This window comes from Anomaloglossus baeobatrachus, chromosome 2 (genome assembly GCF_048569485.1).
Source record: "Anomaloglossus baeobatrachus isolate aAnoBae1 chromosome 2, aAnoBae1.hap1, whole genome shotgun sequence".
NCBI classification, from domain to species: Eukaryota; Metazoa; Chordata; class Amphibia; order Anura; family Aromobatidae; genus Anomaloglossus; species Anomaloglossus baeobatrachus.
In genome coordinates, this window is record NC_134354.1 from 671,178,696 (window position 1) to 671,195,445 (window position 16,750).

Genomic DNA, 16,750 nt, shown 5'->3' on the forward strand with positions numbered 1-16,750 from the left:
AATAGCAGGGTTTGACCGTACTTCAGATGAGCCCATTGTTAACACAGATTGAGAGCTTTTTGTAGATGGAGTCACATACCAAGATGCTGATCGATTCTAGACTGGATATACCGTATATTGGGGTTTCACAAAATGAGGTAATAAAAGCCAAACCACTCTCACCTTACCTATTGGTGCAGAGGCAGAGCTGAAGGCACTCACTGAGCGGCAAAGGGAAGACAGACAATGTGTCTTTCCTAATATCACATGAGAAACCAATAAAGATTGCAAAGCTTACGAGGCTTGATGGAGGCTGTCCTGTTACTGAATAAATCTGGCATAGTAAAGACAAAGCTCACACCTGAGCGGACACTGATGAAGCCAGTGAAAATGCTCATGCAAAAACAGCCACCAAGAAAACAGCTAAGAGGCCTACAGTTGAGTGTCTCCTCTACCAATGCAGAACAGAATCTCAGAGGCGCCTGCCACTTCTGATATTCTTAAATCCCTAGAGCAGGGACCACACTTTACTGGGGAAGGTTTGTGGATAAAAGGTGTTATGTCGGCAGCAAGTTTTCTACTCAATTATGGCCCAGGTAACCGATAGACTTACACATTTGTCAAAGACAGTATATATGTGTGCTTTGATGGACAAGGTATAGGTTGCACCAGGGTTTAGTACCCAGGTGGCCAGTACAACCAGTCTTATATGATATTCGCCTGATACCACTTAGGAAAAACTGAAAAGAATGCGCAAAAACACACCCCTCATCCATTACAGATTGATTACAGTATATGAGAAAAGAGAATGCACCCATCAAATTCTTCTAAATGTTCTTGTAATTTTTTGTAAATATTTTATTATATCTTTACGTGGGACAACACTGATGATATGATACTTTAATACAATGTATAAAGGTGTAAATTTGGTGTTCCGTCGAAATAGGTCGACACAGTTATTAATGTGTAAACCACAGGCAACAAAAGTGAATAGACCTCTAAGTGAAAGTGGTCAAATTGTGCCCAATATTTTGTGTAGCCATCATTATTTTCAAGCACTGCCTTACCTCTCTTGGGCATGGAGTTTACTAGAACTTCACAGGAACCACTGGAATACTCTTCCATCCCCCTTGACGACATCACTGTGCTGGTGGATGTTAGAGACCTTGTGCTCCTCCACCTTCCATTTTAAGCTGAAAACACCAGCCTGTGTGTTGTCAGTAGATGCAGAAAAGGCCTTTGATAGGGTCAGTTGGCCCTTCCTTGGGTGTGTGCTTGAGAGGGCAGGTTTCGGTCCGAGCTTTAGAGAAAAGGTTCTAGCATTGTATACTCTCCCTACAGCCAAGATTCGCTGTAATGGAATTTTTTCCAACTCATTCAATATCAGAAATGGGACTCGACAAGGATGTCCTCTGTCCCCCATTTTGTATGCATTGGTGATGGAACATCTAGCCATAGCCATCAGGAAGATCCCTGATATTTATGGGATCTGCATAGGGAAAAAAACTCATAAACTGGCCGTAATGCAGACGACATCCTCCTCTACATCGTGAACCCTGAAACATCTCTCCCATCTATCCTGAAGGAGTTAGAGCGGTATACTGTAGTTAGTAATTTCAAGGTTAATACCTCTAAGTCGGAAATCCTAAATATCACCATTCCCGCTAAAGGTAAATCCTCTCTGCAAGAAGCCTTTCACTTTTGACCTGAGGAAGGCGTTCCGCCGAAATGCGTTCTGGTATACATCTGCCATTCATCAGTGTGCATAAGCCGGTGTTTTCATTTGGAATATGGATATTTATTTTTAACCAAGTTACAAATAAAGAAGCATTTTTATTCATCCCCTTGGAGTCCAGCTGGATCTTTTCCATTGTTCTGTTCTTTCACTTTAAGGCTATGTGCACACACAGTGCGTTTTTTTGACGCTGCGTTTTTGTGCGTTTTTGGCCGCTAAAAACGCACAAAAACGCACCTGCGTCGTAAAAACGCGGCAAAAAACGCACGCGATTTGGTGCGTTTTTTGCTGCGTTTTGCTGCGTTTTTGCTCACTGCGTCCTTATGCGTTTTTTATCAGTGAACAAAAAAAAAAGGTCTGATGTCATTTCCTTCTTCAATGTGTTCTTCATTCTCCACTAGTGTATGCAGAAGAGCAGACAGCTGCAGAACTACAAGGCTCAGCATACTCCATCCAATAGTGTATGCAGGAGAGCAGACAGCAGCTGCAGAACTACAAGGCTCAGCATGCTCCATCCAGGACTGTATGCTTGAGGGAGAGTCAGGGGGAGCAGACCTACAAGGCTCAGCATCCTCCATCCAATAGTGTATGCAGGAGAGCAGACAGCAGCTGTCGAACTACAAGGCTCAGCATCCTCCTTCCAGGACTGTATGCAGGATTTCTTTGCCCCCCCAAACAAAAAAAATGACGTGGGCTTCGCCATATTTTTGTATGCTAGCCGGGTACAGCAGGCAGGTACGGGCTGCCCCCAACCCCCAGCTGCCTATTTGTACCCGGCTGGGAACCAAAAATATAGGGAAGCCGTTTTTTTTAAATTATTTCATGAATTTCATGAAATAATTTAAAAAAAAAATGACGTGAGCTTCGCCCAATTTTTGAGTCCAGCCGGGTACAGCTAGGCAGCTGGGGATTGGAATCCACAGTGCAGGGTGCCCATGCTTTCTGGGCACCCCCGCTGTGAATTGCAGTCCCGCAGCCACCCCAGAAAATGGCGCTTTCATAGAAGCGCCATCTTCTGGCGCTGTATCCAACTCTTCCAGCTGCCCTGAAGCCGGGTGGCTCGCCGGGTAATAATGGAGTTAGGGCTAGCTGTATATTATCAGCTGGCCCTAAGCCCGAAATTCATGGTGTCACGGCAATATTAGACATGGCCACCATGAATTTCTAGTAAAGATAAAAAAAAAACACAACACACAGAAAAACATTTTTATTAGAAATAAAACACAACACAATTAGTGACTCCATCTTTATTGAAATAAAGAACCCCCCTCCGCAGTAATCCTGGGTCAAGGGTCCCGCGCCGTCCAATCCGGATCCAATATCATCTGATCGGTTTACTGGAAGGCAAAGCGATCAGATGATGTGTCAGGATCAGGTGCCTGAATCCCATCACACATCAGCTGATTGTATAAAAGCCGGTTATACAATCAGCAGATGCATCGGTTCAAAAGAAAAATAAAACAAATAATACTCACTTATGTGCTGATTACCGGCAGCTCCTGCAGCAATGGGGCGGGAGTCTGATCCCGTCCGATCGCTGCAGCAGCTGCCGGTAATCAGGGATGAAGTCTCCTGACGCATCCGCTGATACCGGCCGGGCGCCCGCGTCACCGCGATACTTACGATCACCTGATGCGTCAGGTGACTGCATCAGGTGATCCATTGCCAGGTCCTGCATCCATCGGAGGTTTCCCGGCCGTCTGCACACAGCCGGAGCGGGGGTGGCGATACCGTGAGAGGAGCTGGGAGCGGGCATGGCACCGGGAGGCTGCAGACAGGTGAGTATAACTTTTTTTTTTTTCTACTGTTAACTTTTGATATTGCAGCCGCTTCCAGCTCCTGCCTGTACATGGCGCTTCACGGCAGCATACATGCACAGGACGGGAGGTGGAAGCGGCGGTGACGGTACCGGGAGGATTCACGCTTCTGTATATACTGACAGAAGGAATCCTCTTCCTGTACACGTCACTTTACTACCCACCTCCTGCGTTTATAGCTGCGTTTTTGGTCTTAGAAACGCACCAAAACACACCAAAACGCAGCTATTTGCGTTTCTCATTGCGTCTTTCAACATCCCATTGAACTCAATGGATGAAAAGCGCAGTGAAAAACGCGGGAATAATTGACATGCTGCGTTTTTGTGGCACCACAAAAACGCAGCTGAAAAAAACAGATGTGTGGGGACAGCAAAAATTAAAACTCATAGACTTTGCTGGGGAAGCAAAGTCCTGCAGTTTTGAGGCCAAAAACGCACCCGAAAAACGCGCAAAAACGCCGCGAAAAACGCACTGTGTGCACATAGCCTAAATGGTGTGCCACTGCTCTGAAATATCTAGGTACTTATCTGATGCCGGACCCTTCACATCTGTTTAATTTGAACTACAAACCACTACTGCAGCGCATTGAAACCGATCTTCAGGCTTACAATTTGTGGGCTCTGTCCTGGTTTGGACGTATCAACGTTTTAAAAATGGATCTCCTCCCCAAACTCCTTTTTCTTTTTCAAGCAGATCCCAGATTCTTCTTTGCCCAACTACGACGGATCGTGACAGCTTTTGTATGGTAAACCCCGACTTGCCTTTAAATACTTGACGAGATGAAAGACAAAAGGGGGCACGGGAGTCCCGGATTTTCACTTATTTCATACATCAGCTATCCTCATCAGAGTAGTAGATTGGTTTCATGGGGTCGAGACGAAGCAGTGGGTGGATATTGAAGCTAACCTTTTAGATTGGACCTTGGCCTCCTTGCCCTGGATTGCGAAACATAGAACTCCCAAGAGCATTTTGAACTCCCCTCTGACAAGGGACCTACTCCTCATTTGGGACAGAACTAACGCCTCATTTTAATCTGCCTGAAGCATGGGGCCCCCTGACACCCCTTCTTGATATTCCCAACTTTCCGCCGGCCGTTGGTGTGGACAGGTCTATGATCTGATTTTCATCCCAGAGGCCTAGGGTTGGCGCTACCCTGCTGGGAGCGCCTTCTCTGCCAACCCTACAGCATTTTCGAGCCACCTTCCCTGATCAACAAATCCAGTGGTTTATGTACCACTAAGTTTATGTAGGTATATATTCCCATCCTGCTATATACCGCCATCATAGTATATATTCCCATCCTGCTATATACCGCCATCATGGTATAGCCCCCATCCTGCTACATAGCGCCATCCTGGTATATGCCCTTATCCTGCTATATACCCTCATCCTGCTATATACTCCCATCCAATCTGCTATATACCCCCCATCCATCCTGATATATTACCCCCATTCATCCTGATATATACCCCCATCCATCCTGATATATACCCCCCATCCATCCTGGTATATGGCCGCATCCTGCTATATGGCCTGTATCCTGGGGCTCACAAAAAAAAAAACGTTTATACTCACCTTTCCTCGCTCCATGCAGCATCGCTCCTCCTCCTGTCAGTGGCGGAAGCAGCACAGCTGGAGTGTAGAGCCGTCAACATTGTCTGCAGCATTGCTCGTCCTCCTGTCTGCCTGTCAGCTGACCTGTGTTGAGATTAGCGGTGCGCACAGCGATGACATCAGCGCTGTGCTCACCGCTCTCTACATAGATCAGCTGGCCGGCAGACAGGAGGAGATCGTGATGCTGCAAACAATGGTAACGGGTGAGTATACTTATTCACTGCGCTCCGCGCTGATGATGATGCGCGGGGCGCAGTGAATACTGCCGCACATGATCACTCCAGGCTGTAGTTGCCAGGGGTGATCACGCGGGCCAGCTACTAATTATGCGCGCACCCCCCGCCCATCATCTTGCCCACCTATAAGCGCCGGCTTCAGCGTTGAGGGATGATGGGTGGGAAGATGGGTGTGCATATGAAATGAGCGGGACTACGTGGTCACGGCAGGCTGCTACAGCCTGCTCGTGCCACTGATGACCCACTCCACTGCAGCACCCTCATTCCCTGCAGCCACATTCAGACTATAAGATGCACCCCCCCCACTTTCCCCCAACATTTGGGGGGGGAAGTGCGACTTATAGTCCGAAAAATACGGTACTTGATTTTGTATCATATTTTCTCTTTTTCAATAAACATTTTTGAAAAAAAGAAAATACAACAGACCAATCATGGAGAGACTACTACTTTATCAGAGTAGTTACAGTAAGTAAGAAATACTTGCCTTTGTACTCCACCACACACTATTGACACATCTGAACCAAATAAGTTTATCTTGGTCTCATCAGACCACAGGACATAGTTCCAGCAATCCATGTCCTTAGTCTGCTTGTCTTCAGCAGACTTTTTATGGGCTTTCTTAGCCATCATCTTTAGAAGCGGCTTCCACCTGGGATGAGAGCCATGCAGAACAATTTAATGCAGTGTGCAGCATATGGTCTAAGCAATGACAGGCTGGCAGTACTCATACATCTTTTTTTAAAAGACATAATCTAGATATGACTGTTACGCTCACTGCCGGGGATAAGGCGACAGAACACCAGGCATCAGCAGCAGCAGACTGCAGCACTTCAGCAGCAATACAGACAGGACAAACCCTCATGTAGAAGGCTAGAAAGCTAAAGCAATGCTCTGGCACCTACCATCATGGGCAAAGCCTTAAATAACTGGTGCCTCCCAGTGATAGGTTGAGGGCACCTTAGCAAGGTGCGCACACCTCCCTATAAAGGAATAGGAAGTGAGTGCGCGTGTCCCCTAGGCTGCGGAGCAGGAAACCCCACACAACATGTGCAGCTCCTGCGGCCAAGAGAAGAGCAATGGCCGACAATCACATGGGCATCCACAGGGTACAAGCCAGGGACTGAACTACAGATGGACGGCAGGAAGAGGAAAGAGCAAGGCCACTGCGAACTAGTGGAGCCGGCGCTACATTATAGCCAACAATCATGTGGACGCTACGATAACACTGAGAATATACATTCAACTTCTTTGACTGAGGCCTGTTCTGAGTGGAACCTGTCTTGTTAATCTGCTGTATAGTCTTAGCCACCATGCTGCAGCTCAGTTTCAGGGTGTTGGCAAACTTATTATAGCTTAGGCCATCTGTATGTAGAGCAACAATTAGTTTTTTTTCAGGTCCTCAGAGAATTCTTTGCCGTGAGCTGCCCTATTGAACATCAAGTGAGCAGTATGAGAGAGTGTGAGCGATAACACCAAATTTAACACACCTGCCCCCATTCACAAGTCAGACCTTTTAACATTAATGAGTCACATAACACCAGGGAGGTGAAATGATATTCACTTAGGGGTGTGACGGTGTACACTTTTGTTGTTAGCGGTTCAAACATTCCTGGCTGTATGTTGAGCTATATAGAGGACACACAAAATGTACACTGTTATACGAGCTGTGCACTGACTACTTTACATTATATTAAAGTTTCCTATCGTGAGTGCTATTCCATAAAATAATTACAAAAATGTGAGGGGTGTATACACTTTTGGGATATACCGTATATACAGCTCTCACAAATAGGTCTATATTAGCTTTTGCCTGTTGAGTTAAATTGTTCTAAGGATTGACTTGAGGCATATCCACTCCAGAAAACTATGTTAGTGCTGAAAAACTCATGATGGAGGTGGTATGTAGAAATGAGGTTCCTGAAGTTGTAGAGTGACACATTTTATGGGAGAGGTCATGAGGTAGATTTTACAATATCTGGAAATTAGTACACTTTCCACACTTTTTTCCATCCACAGGTGAATGGGGAGGGTGGAAAGGCTGAATGGAAACATTATACTTAAAAATCCAGATGCAAAAGGAGACTGGCAAGCCATGGACCGAAGGCTTGCTTTTTGTGTTTTTCCTTAATAAGACACACTAGGTAGAAAATAGGTCTCTATGAGATACTTTTTGGTTTAGCACCTTGAACGGTATTACACATCCCACAGACACTTCAGATGCAGCATAGTAGAGTGACCAACAATACACCAAGCCTTGCATAATTGCCTAAATTGTGTGATAAACAGGTGTAGTTTTCAATTCCAGATCACGAATCATTGTCAGGAGAACATGATCTTAAGCCAGGAGACTGTTTGGTCCTGAAAGTTCATACAAGAAAAAGTCTTGAGCCAAGATTTGAGGAGCTATTCCAGATTCTCTAACCAAAGCAACTTCGGTGAGGCTCAAGGGAAAACCTACCTGGATACACAGCAGTCGCTGTACAGAGTCGTCACCAGCAAAAATGATGATCTCAACACACTATAATGTTAGATTATCTCACAGCAAGAAAAGGTGGATGTCTCATATAATAGGTCCTACATGTTGTCATGTATGGGAAATCTCCAGGTTGGGGATGATATACAGAAATAGTCTAAATAGGGAAGAAATGGTTACAGCAACATGACACAAACAAGGACTTAGGCGGGCTTTGCACGTTGTGACATCGCAAGCCGATGCTGCGATGTCGCACGCGATAGTCCCTGCCCCCATCGCAGGTACGATATCTTGTGATAGCTGGCGTAGCGAAAATTATCGCTACGCCAGCTTCACATGCGCTCACCTGCCCTGCGACCGTCGCTCTGGCCAGCGACCCGCCTCCTTCCTAAGGGGGCGGGTCGTGCGGCATCACAGCGACGTCATACTGCAGGCAGCCAATAGCAGCGGAGGGGCGGAGATGAGCAGGATGTAAACATCCCGCCCACCTCCTTCCTTCTATAGAGCCGCCGGCGGCAGGTAAGGAGATGTTCCTCGCTCCTGCGACTTCATACACAGCGATGTGTGTGTGTCGCCCTGGGCAAGCCAGGGGACACAGGTCACACACCACCACACCCCACACTCCAGGTAGGCACATCACAGCTAACCAGAAATCCTTGTTGCCTTCCTCCAGAGGTTGATGATGCACACCAGGGGGTGGGCCAGGCGGTTGGCTCCGCCCATCGAGGAGCTCACAACACTGGAGGCAGGAAGTAACCAGGCAGATAGCCCCGGGCAGGGGAAGAGTGAAGTCTAGCTGAGGGCTAGAGTAAACAGAGAAGTGAAAGTGGTGAAAGTAGAGAAGTGTAAAGGAGAGAAGCCAGTAAAGTGACAGAAGGAAAGAAAGCCTGAGAGCCCAGCTTTGTGTAGGGCCAGAACAGCAAGGTCAGCGACGGCGGTGACTGTCCGGAGGGGGACCGTTTGGAAGTTCCTGGAAGGACCCCGTTGGCTGTGTGCCCGGTGGTCTGGAGCAGTGTTCCGAAGGACGGTCAGCACCAGGGCAGGGGCCTCTCGGACCCCGGCAAGGCTAGGAGTCGCCAAATTTGCCAAATCCGTCAGTGACGGGGACGCAGATCCCCCAACAACCAAGTCCCGATTGACGGCAACAGCCCGACCATTACCGGGGAGACACCGCCACCGCCAGGGCACAAGTTTCTCCAGGGCCAGCGCCTGCGGGCAAAGTGTAGAGCTCCTCCGGCCCAGATTGCAGTCGGGGAGCGGGTAACCGGAGGGAATCCACCGCTACCATCAGTCAACATAGGTGCAAGGAAGAGAGACATCACCGTCACCTACCGGGAGTGCAGGTGCAGCCGTCTGTGGGACCGTCCTACCAGCCGTTGGTTTACCGTACAAACTGTGTCCGTGTGTCAGGCTGAGTGAGTACCATAGTGCCGCAAGGCACGGCGCTGCCCCCGCGTCCCTGCGCCCTCCAGGCCCTACACTTCACATCTCATCACCGGGCCCCGGGATCACCAACCCCTACCCACGGAGGGGCAACACAACACCTGGCTGCTCCGCATCACCATCCCCGGGACCCCCACACTGAGCAGCGGTGGTGCAATCACCACAACCGTGGGTGGCGTCACGAACTATAACAATCCCTTCACCCAACAAACACCCCCTTTCACTCACGGGCGAGGAGTGTCGCTCGAGAAACCCCGGGATCCGGCCCACAGCTCGAGCCACCAGGAGCAGCTGCCGGACCCGAGCAGAAGGGGTGAGCGCGGTGTGCTGACACCCTCCTCCCCGCCCGCGACAACTTGGCGTCACAAACAGGATCTTACCGCTCTGCCGTCAGGTAGAGGTGCGCCTTGTTACCGCCGGAGGCATCCGGCAGAAAAATTTCAGAAGCCGCCATCTTTGGCGCGAAAAGTTCCCGCTCGAGCATCTTCTCGAGCAGTAGAGGCGCGAAGGCCAAAACCCCGCCCCGAGAGAGGAGGGGCCGGAAAGAGCTAAGGGGGATGGAAACAAGATGTCTGCGCCCGACGGAGCCGCTGGAGGAGCGGTGGTCGCAGCCGCAGCGGCACCCGCGGATGGGAATGGGCCTGCCCAGGTCCCGGTCGTACCGGCGGGAGGTGCCGCGGCCCCCGCGCTTGCTCCGGTCATGCCGTTTTCCTTGCCCTATGCGCCCGGAGCTGCCTGGCTACCGCAGTATGACGGGAAACCGGATGCCCTACAGGCCTTCCGGAAAAAGCTTAACCCGTTGCTAGAGCTGTACCCCCTGACCGATAAGCAACGAGCAGTGATAGTGCTAGGCCAGCTAACCGGCGCGGCGGAGCAGGAAGCGGAGACCTGGACCGAGGGGGACCAGCTCTCTGTAGCCACCATCTTCGAGAAGCTACAGACTGCCTTCGAGACCCGGACTGAAGCTGAGCTGAGGATGCAGTTTTACCAGTGCCGGCAACGAGCTGGAGATAGCATTCGGGACTATGCTCTACGTCTGCAGACCGCCCTCCGCACGCTGAAGCGGGTGAACTCTATTAATTAGGCGGATAGCAACAAGATGTTAGTGGAGCAATTTGCGCAGGGGATGAGGTCCCCTGAGGATCGTAAACAACTCCGGCTTTGGGCCCTGGAACACCCTGATGTGGACTTTGCTGTGTTAAAGGAGCGGGCTATCAAGGCACTACAGCCCCCAGCTGCTGAAGTCCTGGAACCCGTCCCGTGGCCCGTCGAGACAGCTCCCGTTGCGGCGGCCTCCGCCAAACCAACCTCCTTAATACCTGCAGCCCCGAGCAGCACCGTGGAAGAACTGGCAGCCCAGGTCCGTCGCCTGGACGGAGACCTTGCCAAGATCCTTGCTGCGCTACAACCTCTGACCAGATCTCAGCCTCCAGCGCAGATACAGCTTGCTGACAGTCCCGAAGATGTTCCCTGGATGCAGCGGAGAAGCGCTAACAACCCGCGGAGCAGACCCCCAATCTGCTACAAGTGCCGTAAGCCGGGCCATATTTACCGACAGTGCCCGTTAAACGAACAACCCCTGGGGCCCCGGGCCAATCCTCAGGAGTAGAACACCGTGGCCCCCCGGACTGGCGAGACCGATATGTCGGGGCCCGCCCTATCATCCCCGTGGCTGTGGACGGCATACCGGTGATGGCTCTCTTGGACACTGGATCACAGGTAACCACCATACCGTACACGTTGTATCGGCAGTATTGGGCCACAGACGAGCTGGCGCCTCCAGACAATAGTATAAATTTGATTGCCGCTAATGGACTTCCATTGACCCAGGTGGGGTATAAACAAGTGGCTATAACAGTGGGGCAAGCTGAACTGCAACACCAGGGTATGATTGTGATCATGAATGAACCTAGTGATCATAACCCGAAAATAGTGCTGGGAACCAATGTGATGGAACACTGCATGGCTGATGTGTTGAACCTATTGCAACAGCTAGCCGCCACAGCGGCGGGGAGCCGGCAGAGGGCTGTGCAGCGTGAGATCCGCGCCCTGATGTACCGCCAGCATGTAAGCTCAACAGGAGGGGAGATTGGTGGAGTGAGAGTGATGGATGTTGCTCCATTGACTGTGCCCCCTAGGAGTGAGATGATGATCTGGTGTAGGGCAGCAGTAGGGCCTCAGGGGCGTGACTACCCTGCGATGATGGAGCCCATGCCCTCCGAGCACTGGCCCACTGTAGTGGCCGCCCGAGGGGTGGTAGATGTGAAGAAAGGGAGAGTGCCCGTGAGAGTGTTGAACTGTGGGGAGGAAGAAGTCAGGCTCCCCCGGTATGCCACCATTGCCAAGCTGCTCACCCTGGACCCTCACACTATCCAGGAAGCCAGTCCATCCACACTCCCACCTAACCCCAGCACTTCCCCACCCCAGGGGGACACAAAGGAGTGGCACCAACAGCTACATGTAGGCACTGATGATACCCCTACACATCACAGGGCCGGGGTACACAGGGTGGTGCAGGAGTACGAACAGGTTTTCAGTAAGCACCCCCTAGACTTTGGGCGGATCAAGGGGGTTCAACACCACATTCCCACAGGTGAACATCCCCCTTTCAAAGAGAGGTATAGACCTATTCCCCCTGCACATTACCAGTGTGCCAAAGATATGTTGAGGAATATGAAGGAGGCAGGGGTTATTCGGGACAGCTGTAGTCCCTGGGCCGCTCCGTTGGTACTGGTCAAGAAGAAGGATGGTACCATGCGGATGTGTGTGGACTACCGGAAGATCAACCAGATAACCCATAAAGATGCCTATCCCTTACCTCGAATTGAAGAGTCTTTGGCTGCACTGAGAACCGCAAACTACTTCTCAACCCTTGACCTCACCAGCGGATACTGGCAAGTGGCCGTGGCCCCAGAGGACCGGGAGAAGACCGCCTTCACCACCCCGATGGGACTCTGCGAATTCAATAGCATGCCGTTTGGGCTGTGCAATGCCCCTGGGACCTTCCAACGGTTGATGGAGTGCTGTCTGGGACATCTAAACTTCGAGACCGTCCTGCTGTATTTGGATGATGTGATTGTTTATTCCCAGACGTATGAAGCCCATCTGGAGCACCTGGCCGAGGTGTTCGCGTCCCTTGCCCAGTACGGGATGAAGTTGAAGCCCTCAAAATGCCACCTGCTGAAACCCAGAGTGCAGTATCTAGGGCATGTGGTGAGTGCGGATGGTGTCGCCCCCGACCCTGAGAAGATCACTGCCATCCAGAGCTGGCCGAGACCAACTACAGTGAGGGAAGTAAGGCAGTTCCTGGGTCTGGTGGGGTACTATCGGCGCTTTATAAAGGTATACACGAAGATGGCTGCCCCCATGCAAGATCTCCTCGTGGGACAGACCAAAGGTGGTAGACCCATTGGGGCCCCACTGTCGTGGGAGGACAAGCATGAGGAGTCCTTTTGCCAGTTGAAGGCGGCCTTGACCGGAGAAGAGGTCCTGGCGTACCCTGACTATGGGAGCCCGTTCATCCTCCACACGGACGCCAGTAATGTGGGGCTAGGAGCGGTCCTATCCCAGGTCCAGGATGGAAAGGAGAAGGTGATTGCCTACGCTAGCCGAAAACTCCGGCCGACCGAAAGGAACCCTGAGAACTATAGCTCCTTCAAGCTTGAGCTATTGGCGTTGGTGTGGGCTATCACAGAGCGGTTCCGCCACTACTTGGCGGCAGCCAAATTCACAGCGTTTACGGACAACAACCCGCTGACTCACCTGAACACGGCCAAGTTGGGCGCGCTGGAGCAGCGGTGGGTAGCCCGGCTAGCCAACTATGATTTCACCATAAAGTACCGAGCTGGTCGTGTCAACATAAATGCTGATGCACTCTCCCGGATGCCCCATTTGTCAGAAGAGGGGTGCGAGGATGACGACCTCGAGGAGATCGAGTTGCCTGCGTTTCACCAGCTGCCTACTGAGAGGGTACAAGTCTGTCAGCAAAGGGTGGATCTGGACCCGCGGCCCAGTCAAGAGTGGCAGGACGTCCAGGACCGAGCGCCGGCTGTCCGCCTTGTCAAGACTCTGGTGGAACAAGGTGCTATGGGAATAGACCCTGCCGCTCCAGCCGAAGCTCAACGCTTGTGGAAAGAACGAAAACGGCTTTACCTAAACCAAGGGAGGCTGTACCGTGAGCTGATCAACCCGAAGACCCATGAGAAGATATGCCAGTTGATCGTTCCTCAAGCTGAGGTCGCTACTGTCCTGCGGGCATACCATGATGGTGCTGGCCACTTCGGGTGGAAGAAGCTGGAGATGCTGTTGAGGGAGCGGTTCTATTGGAGTGGGATGCGTGAATCGGTGGAAGCCTGGTGTCGAGAATGTGGTCATTGTACACTGAGGAGAAAGGACGAGACTAGCCAGAGGGCACCGTTACATCCCATAGTCCCCCATCAGCCGCTGGAGCTGGTCGCCCTGGACCATGTCAAGCTCACCCCTAGCCGAAGTGGGTACACCTACGCATTGACCATGGTAGACCACTACTCAAGATTTATGGTGGTAGTCCCCGTTAAGGACCTAACTGGTCGAACCGCTGCTCGAGCGTTCCAGGCTTATTTCTGCCGACCCCATGGGTACCCCGAGAAGGTGCTGACTGACCAAGGCCCGGCTTTTGAAGCAGAGGTGTTTCACGAATTCTGCCAGTTGTACGGCTGCAAGAAGATCCGGACCACTCCGTACCACGCCCAAACCAACGGCATGTGCGAGAAAATGAATCACTTGGTCCTGGGGCTCCTCAAGACGCTACCGCTGGAAGAACGGAACATGTGGCCGGAAAAGCTACCTGACTTGGTCGACATGTATAATAATATCCCGTCCAGCTCGACGAAGTGCACCCCAGCGTATCTGATGAGGGCTCGGCCTGGCCACCTGCCGGTGGATCTGGAGATGGGGTTGGAAGCCCCAGAAGCACTCCCTTCAACGACAGAGTGGGAAAGTCGGAGGAGGGCACAGTACCGGCAAATCCAGGAGTATGTGGAGAAGAACCTCAGTCGAAGCCGAGAGCAGCAGGAGCACCGGTTCAACCAGAAGGCGCCCGCAGGTCCTTTCCAGCCAGGGGATGTGGTGCTGAAACGGAAGAGGAAAACCCACAAGCTGGATGATCAGTGGGAGCAAGTCCCTTATGTCATACAACCCACAGAATGGGGAGACGGGAAGACTTACCAGATCAGTCGTGACCAAGGGGACACCCTAGCCACAGTTTCCCGGGACCATCTAAAGAAATGCCCCCCAGCGCTGAAGGCAGAGGCCGAAGTACCGGTTCCTCCACCAGTGGAGAAGGCAGCAGAGGTAATCCACACTGTAATGGGTGACTTCCCAGCAGACTGGCCTACACAGAACGGCGCGGTGATTCTTCCAGTGATACTGTTCCCACAACCCGTGGATGAAGAAGTAGTGGAAGCGGTTAACCGTGAGCCAGAACCAGTGCCAGTGCCCAGGGATGAACCTGTACCCAGCCCCCCTGCACCTCCACCTGCTCCACACTATAGCAGGGAGGAGGAACCGATCGTTCCCTCTACCCCACTGTCTAGCACCACTGACACCGGGCCCCGAAGGTCCACCCGTTCTAACTTAGGTAGGCCCCCACTTAGGTACCGGGAGACCGTTCTATGAGTGAAAGGGGTCCGCAAATGTAAAAGAGTGTTGCTGTGTGTTGTTTGAAAAAGTTTAAAAGTTCTGCAAATGATAAGTGAAAATGATCCGAAGTTCACCTGATTCACCGTGTGATTAGCAACCGGCAGAAGCCGGCACCGTTGTCCCCGTGGGGACCGTTAAAGTTTATTTGCATGGGAACTATCCATGGACAAGCCCGTGAACTTGCAGGGCACCACAAACGTTAAGTGGCTTGTAAATATGTTGGGTACCGTTACCGTTTCCGCAATGCCGCCTCCGGAGAGGCAGGTTGGAGGGAGGGCCCTGAGCAGAGCAGGCCAGGGCCCAGCCACCAAAGGAACCGGTGGCCACCCTCTGGAGGGGAAGGACAGATCCCGCTCGGGTAACTTGTGCTGGACTGTGGGTCAAGGGGTGCTGCCTGGGTTTTAGGGGCAGCATCAGGGCCAGGTTGCTTGGGTGGGAGAGAGCGGAAACCGTGACCGTATACCGTTGCAATGTTTAAGTAAATGTGCCTCCCGTCTTGGGAAGAGTTTATGATTAAAAATGTTATTTATGTTTTGCTTAACCCTGTTATCCCATTTTTACAGAAAAATAAAACCGGTGTAGGACGGCAGCCCGCGGACGGTCTGCATTTTGCTAAGGGGGAATGTGTCGCCCTGGGCAAGCCAGGGGACACAGGTCACACACCACCACACCCCACACTCCAGGTAGGCACATCACAGCTAACCAGAAATCCTTGTTGCCTTCCTCCAGAGGTTGATGATGCACACCAGGGGGTGGGCCAGGCGGTTGGCTCCGCCCATCGAGGAGCTCACAACACTGGAGGCAGGAAGTAACCAGGCAGATAGCCCCGGGCAGGGGAAGAGTGAAGTCTAGCTGAGGGCTAGAGTAAACAGAGAAGTGAAAGTGGTGAAAGTAGAGAAGTGTAAAGGAGAGAAGCCAGTAAAGTGACAGAAGGAAAGAAAGCCTGAGAGCCCAGCTTTGTGTAGGGCCAGAACAGCAAGGTCAGCGACGGCGGTGACTGTCCGGAGGGGGACCGTTTGGAAGTTCCTGGAAGGACCCCGTTGGCTGTGTGCCCGGTGGTCTGGAGCAGTGTTCCGAAGGACGGTCAGCACCAGGGCAGGGGCCTCTCGGACCCCGGCAAGGCTAGGAGTCGCCAAATTTGCCAAATCCGTCAGTGACGGGGACGCAGATCCCCCAACAACCAAGTCCTGATTGACGGCAACAGCCCGACCATTACCGGGGAGACACCGCCACCGCCAGGGCACAAGTTTCCCCAGGGCCAGCGCCTGCGGGCAAAGTGTAGAGCTCCTCCGGCCCAGATTGCAGTCGGGGAGCGGGTAACCGGAGGGAATCCACCGCTACCATCAGTCAACATAGGTGCAAGGAAGAGAGACATCACCGTCACCTACCGGGAGTGCAGGTGCAGCCGTCTGTGGGACCGTCCTACCAGCCGTTGGTTTACCGTACAAACTGTGTCCGTGTGTCAGGCTGAGTGAGTACCATAGTGCCGCAAGGCACGGCGCTGCCCCCGCGTCCCTGCGCCCTCCAGGCCCTACACTTCACATCTCATCACCGGGCCCCGGGATCACCAACCCCTACCCACGGAGGGGCAACACAACACCTGGCTGCTCCGCATCACCATCCCCGGGACCCCCACACTGAGCAGCGGTGGTGCAATCACCACAACCGTGGGTGGCGTCACGAACTATAACAATCCCTTCACCCAACAAACACCCCCTTTCACTCACGGGCGAGGAGTGTCGCTCGAGAAACCCCGGGATCCGGCCCACAGCTC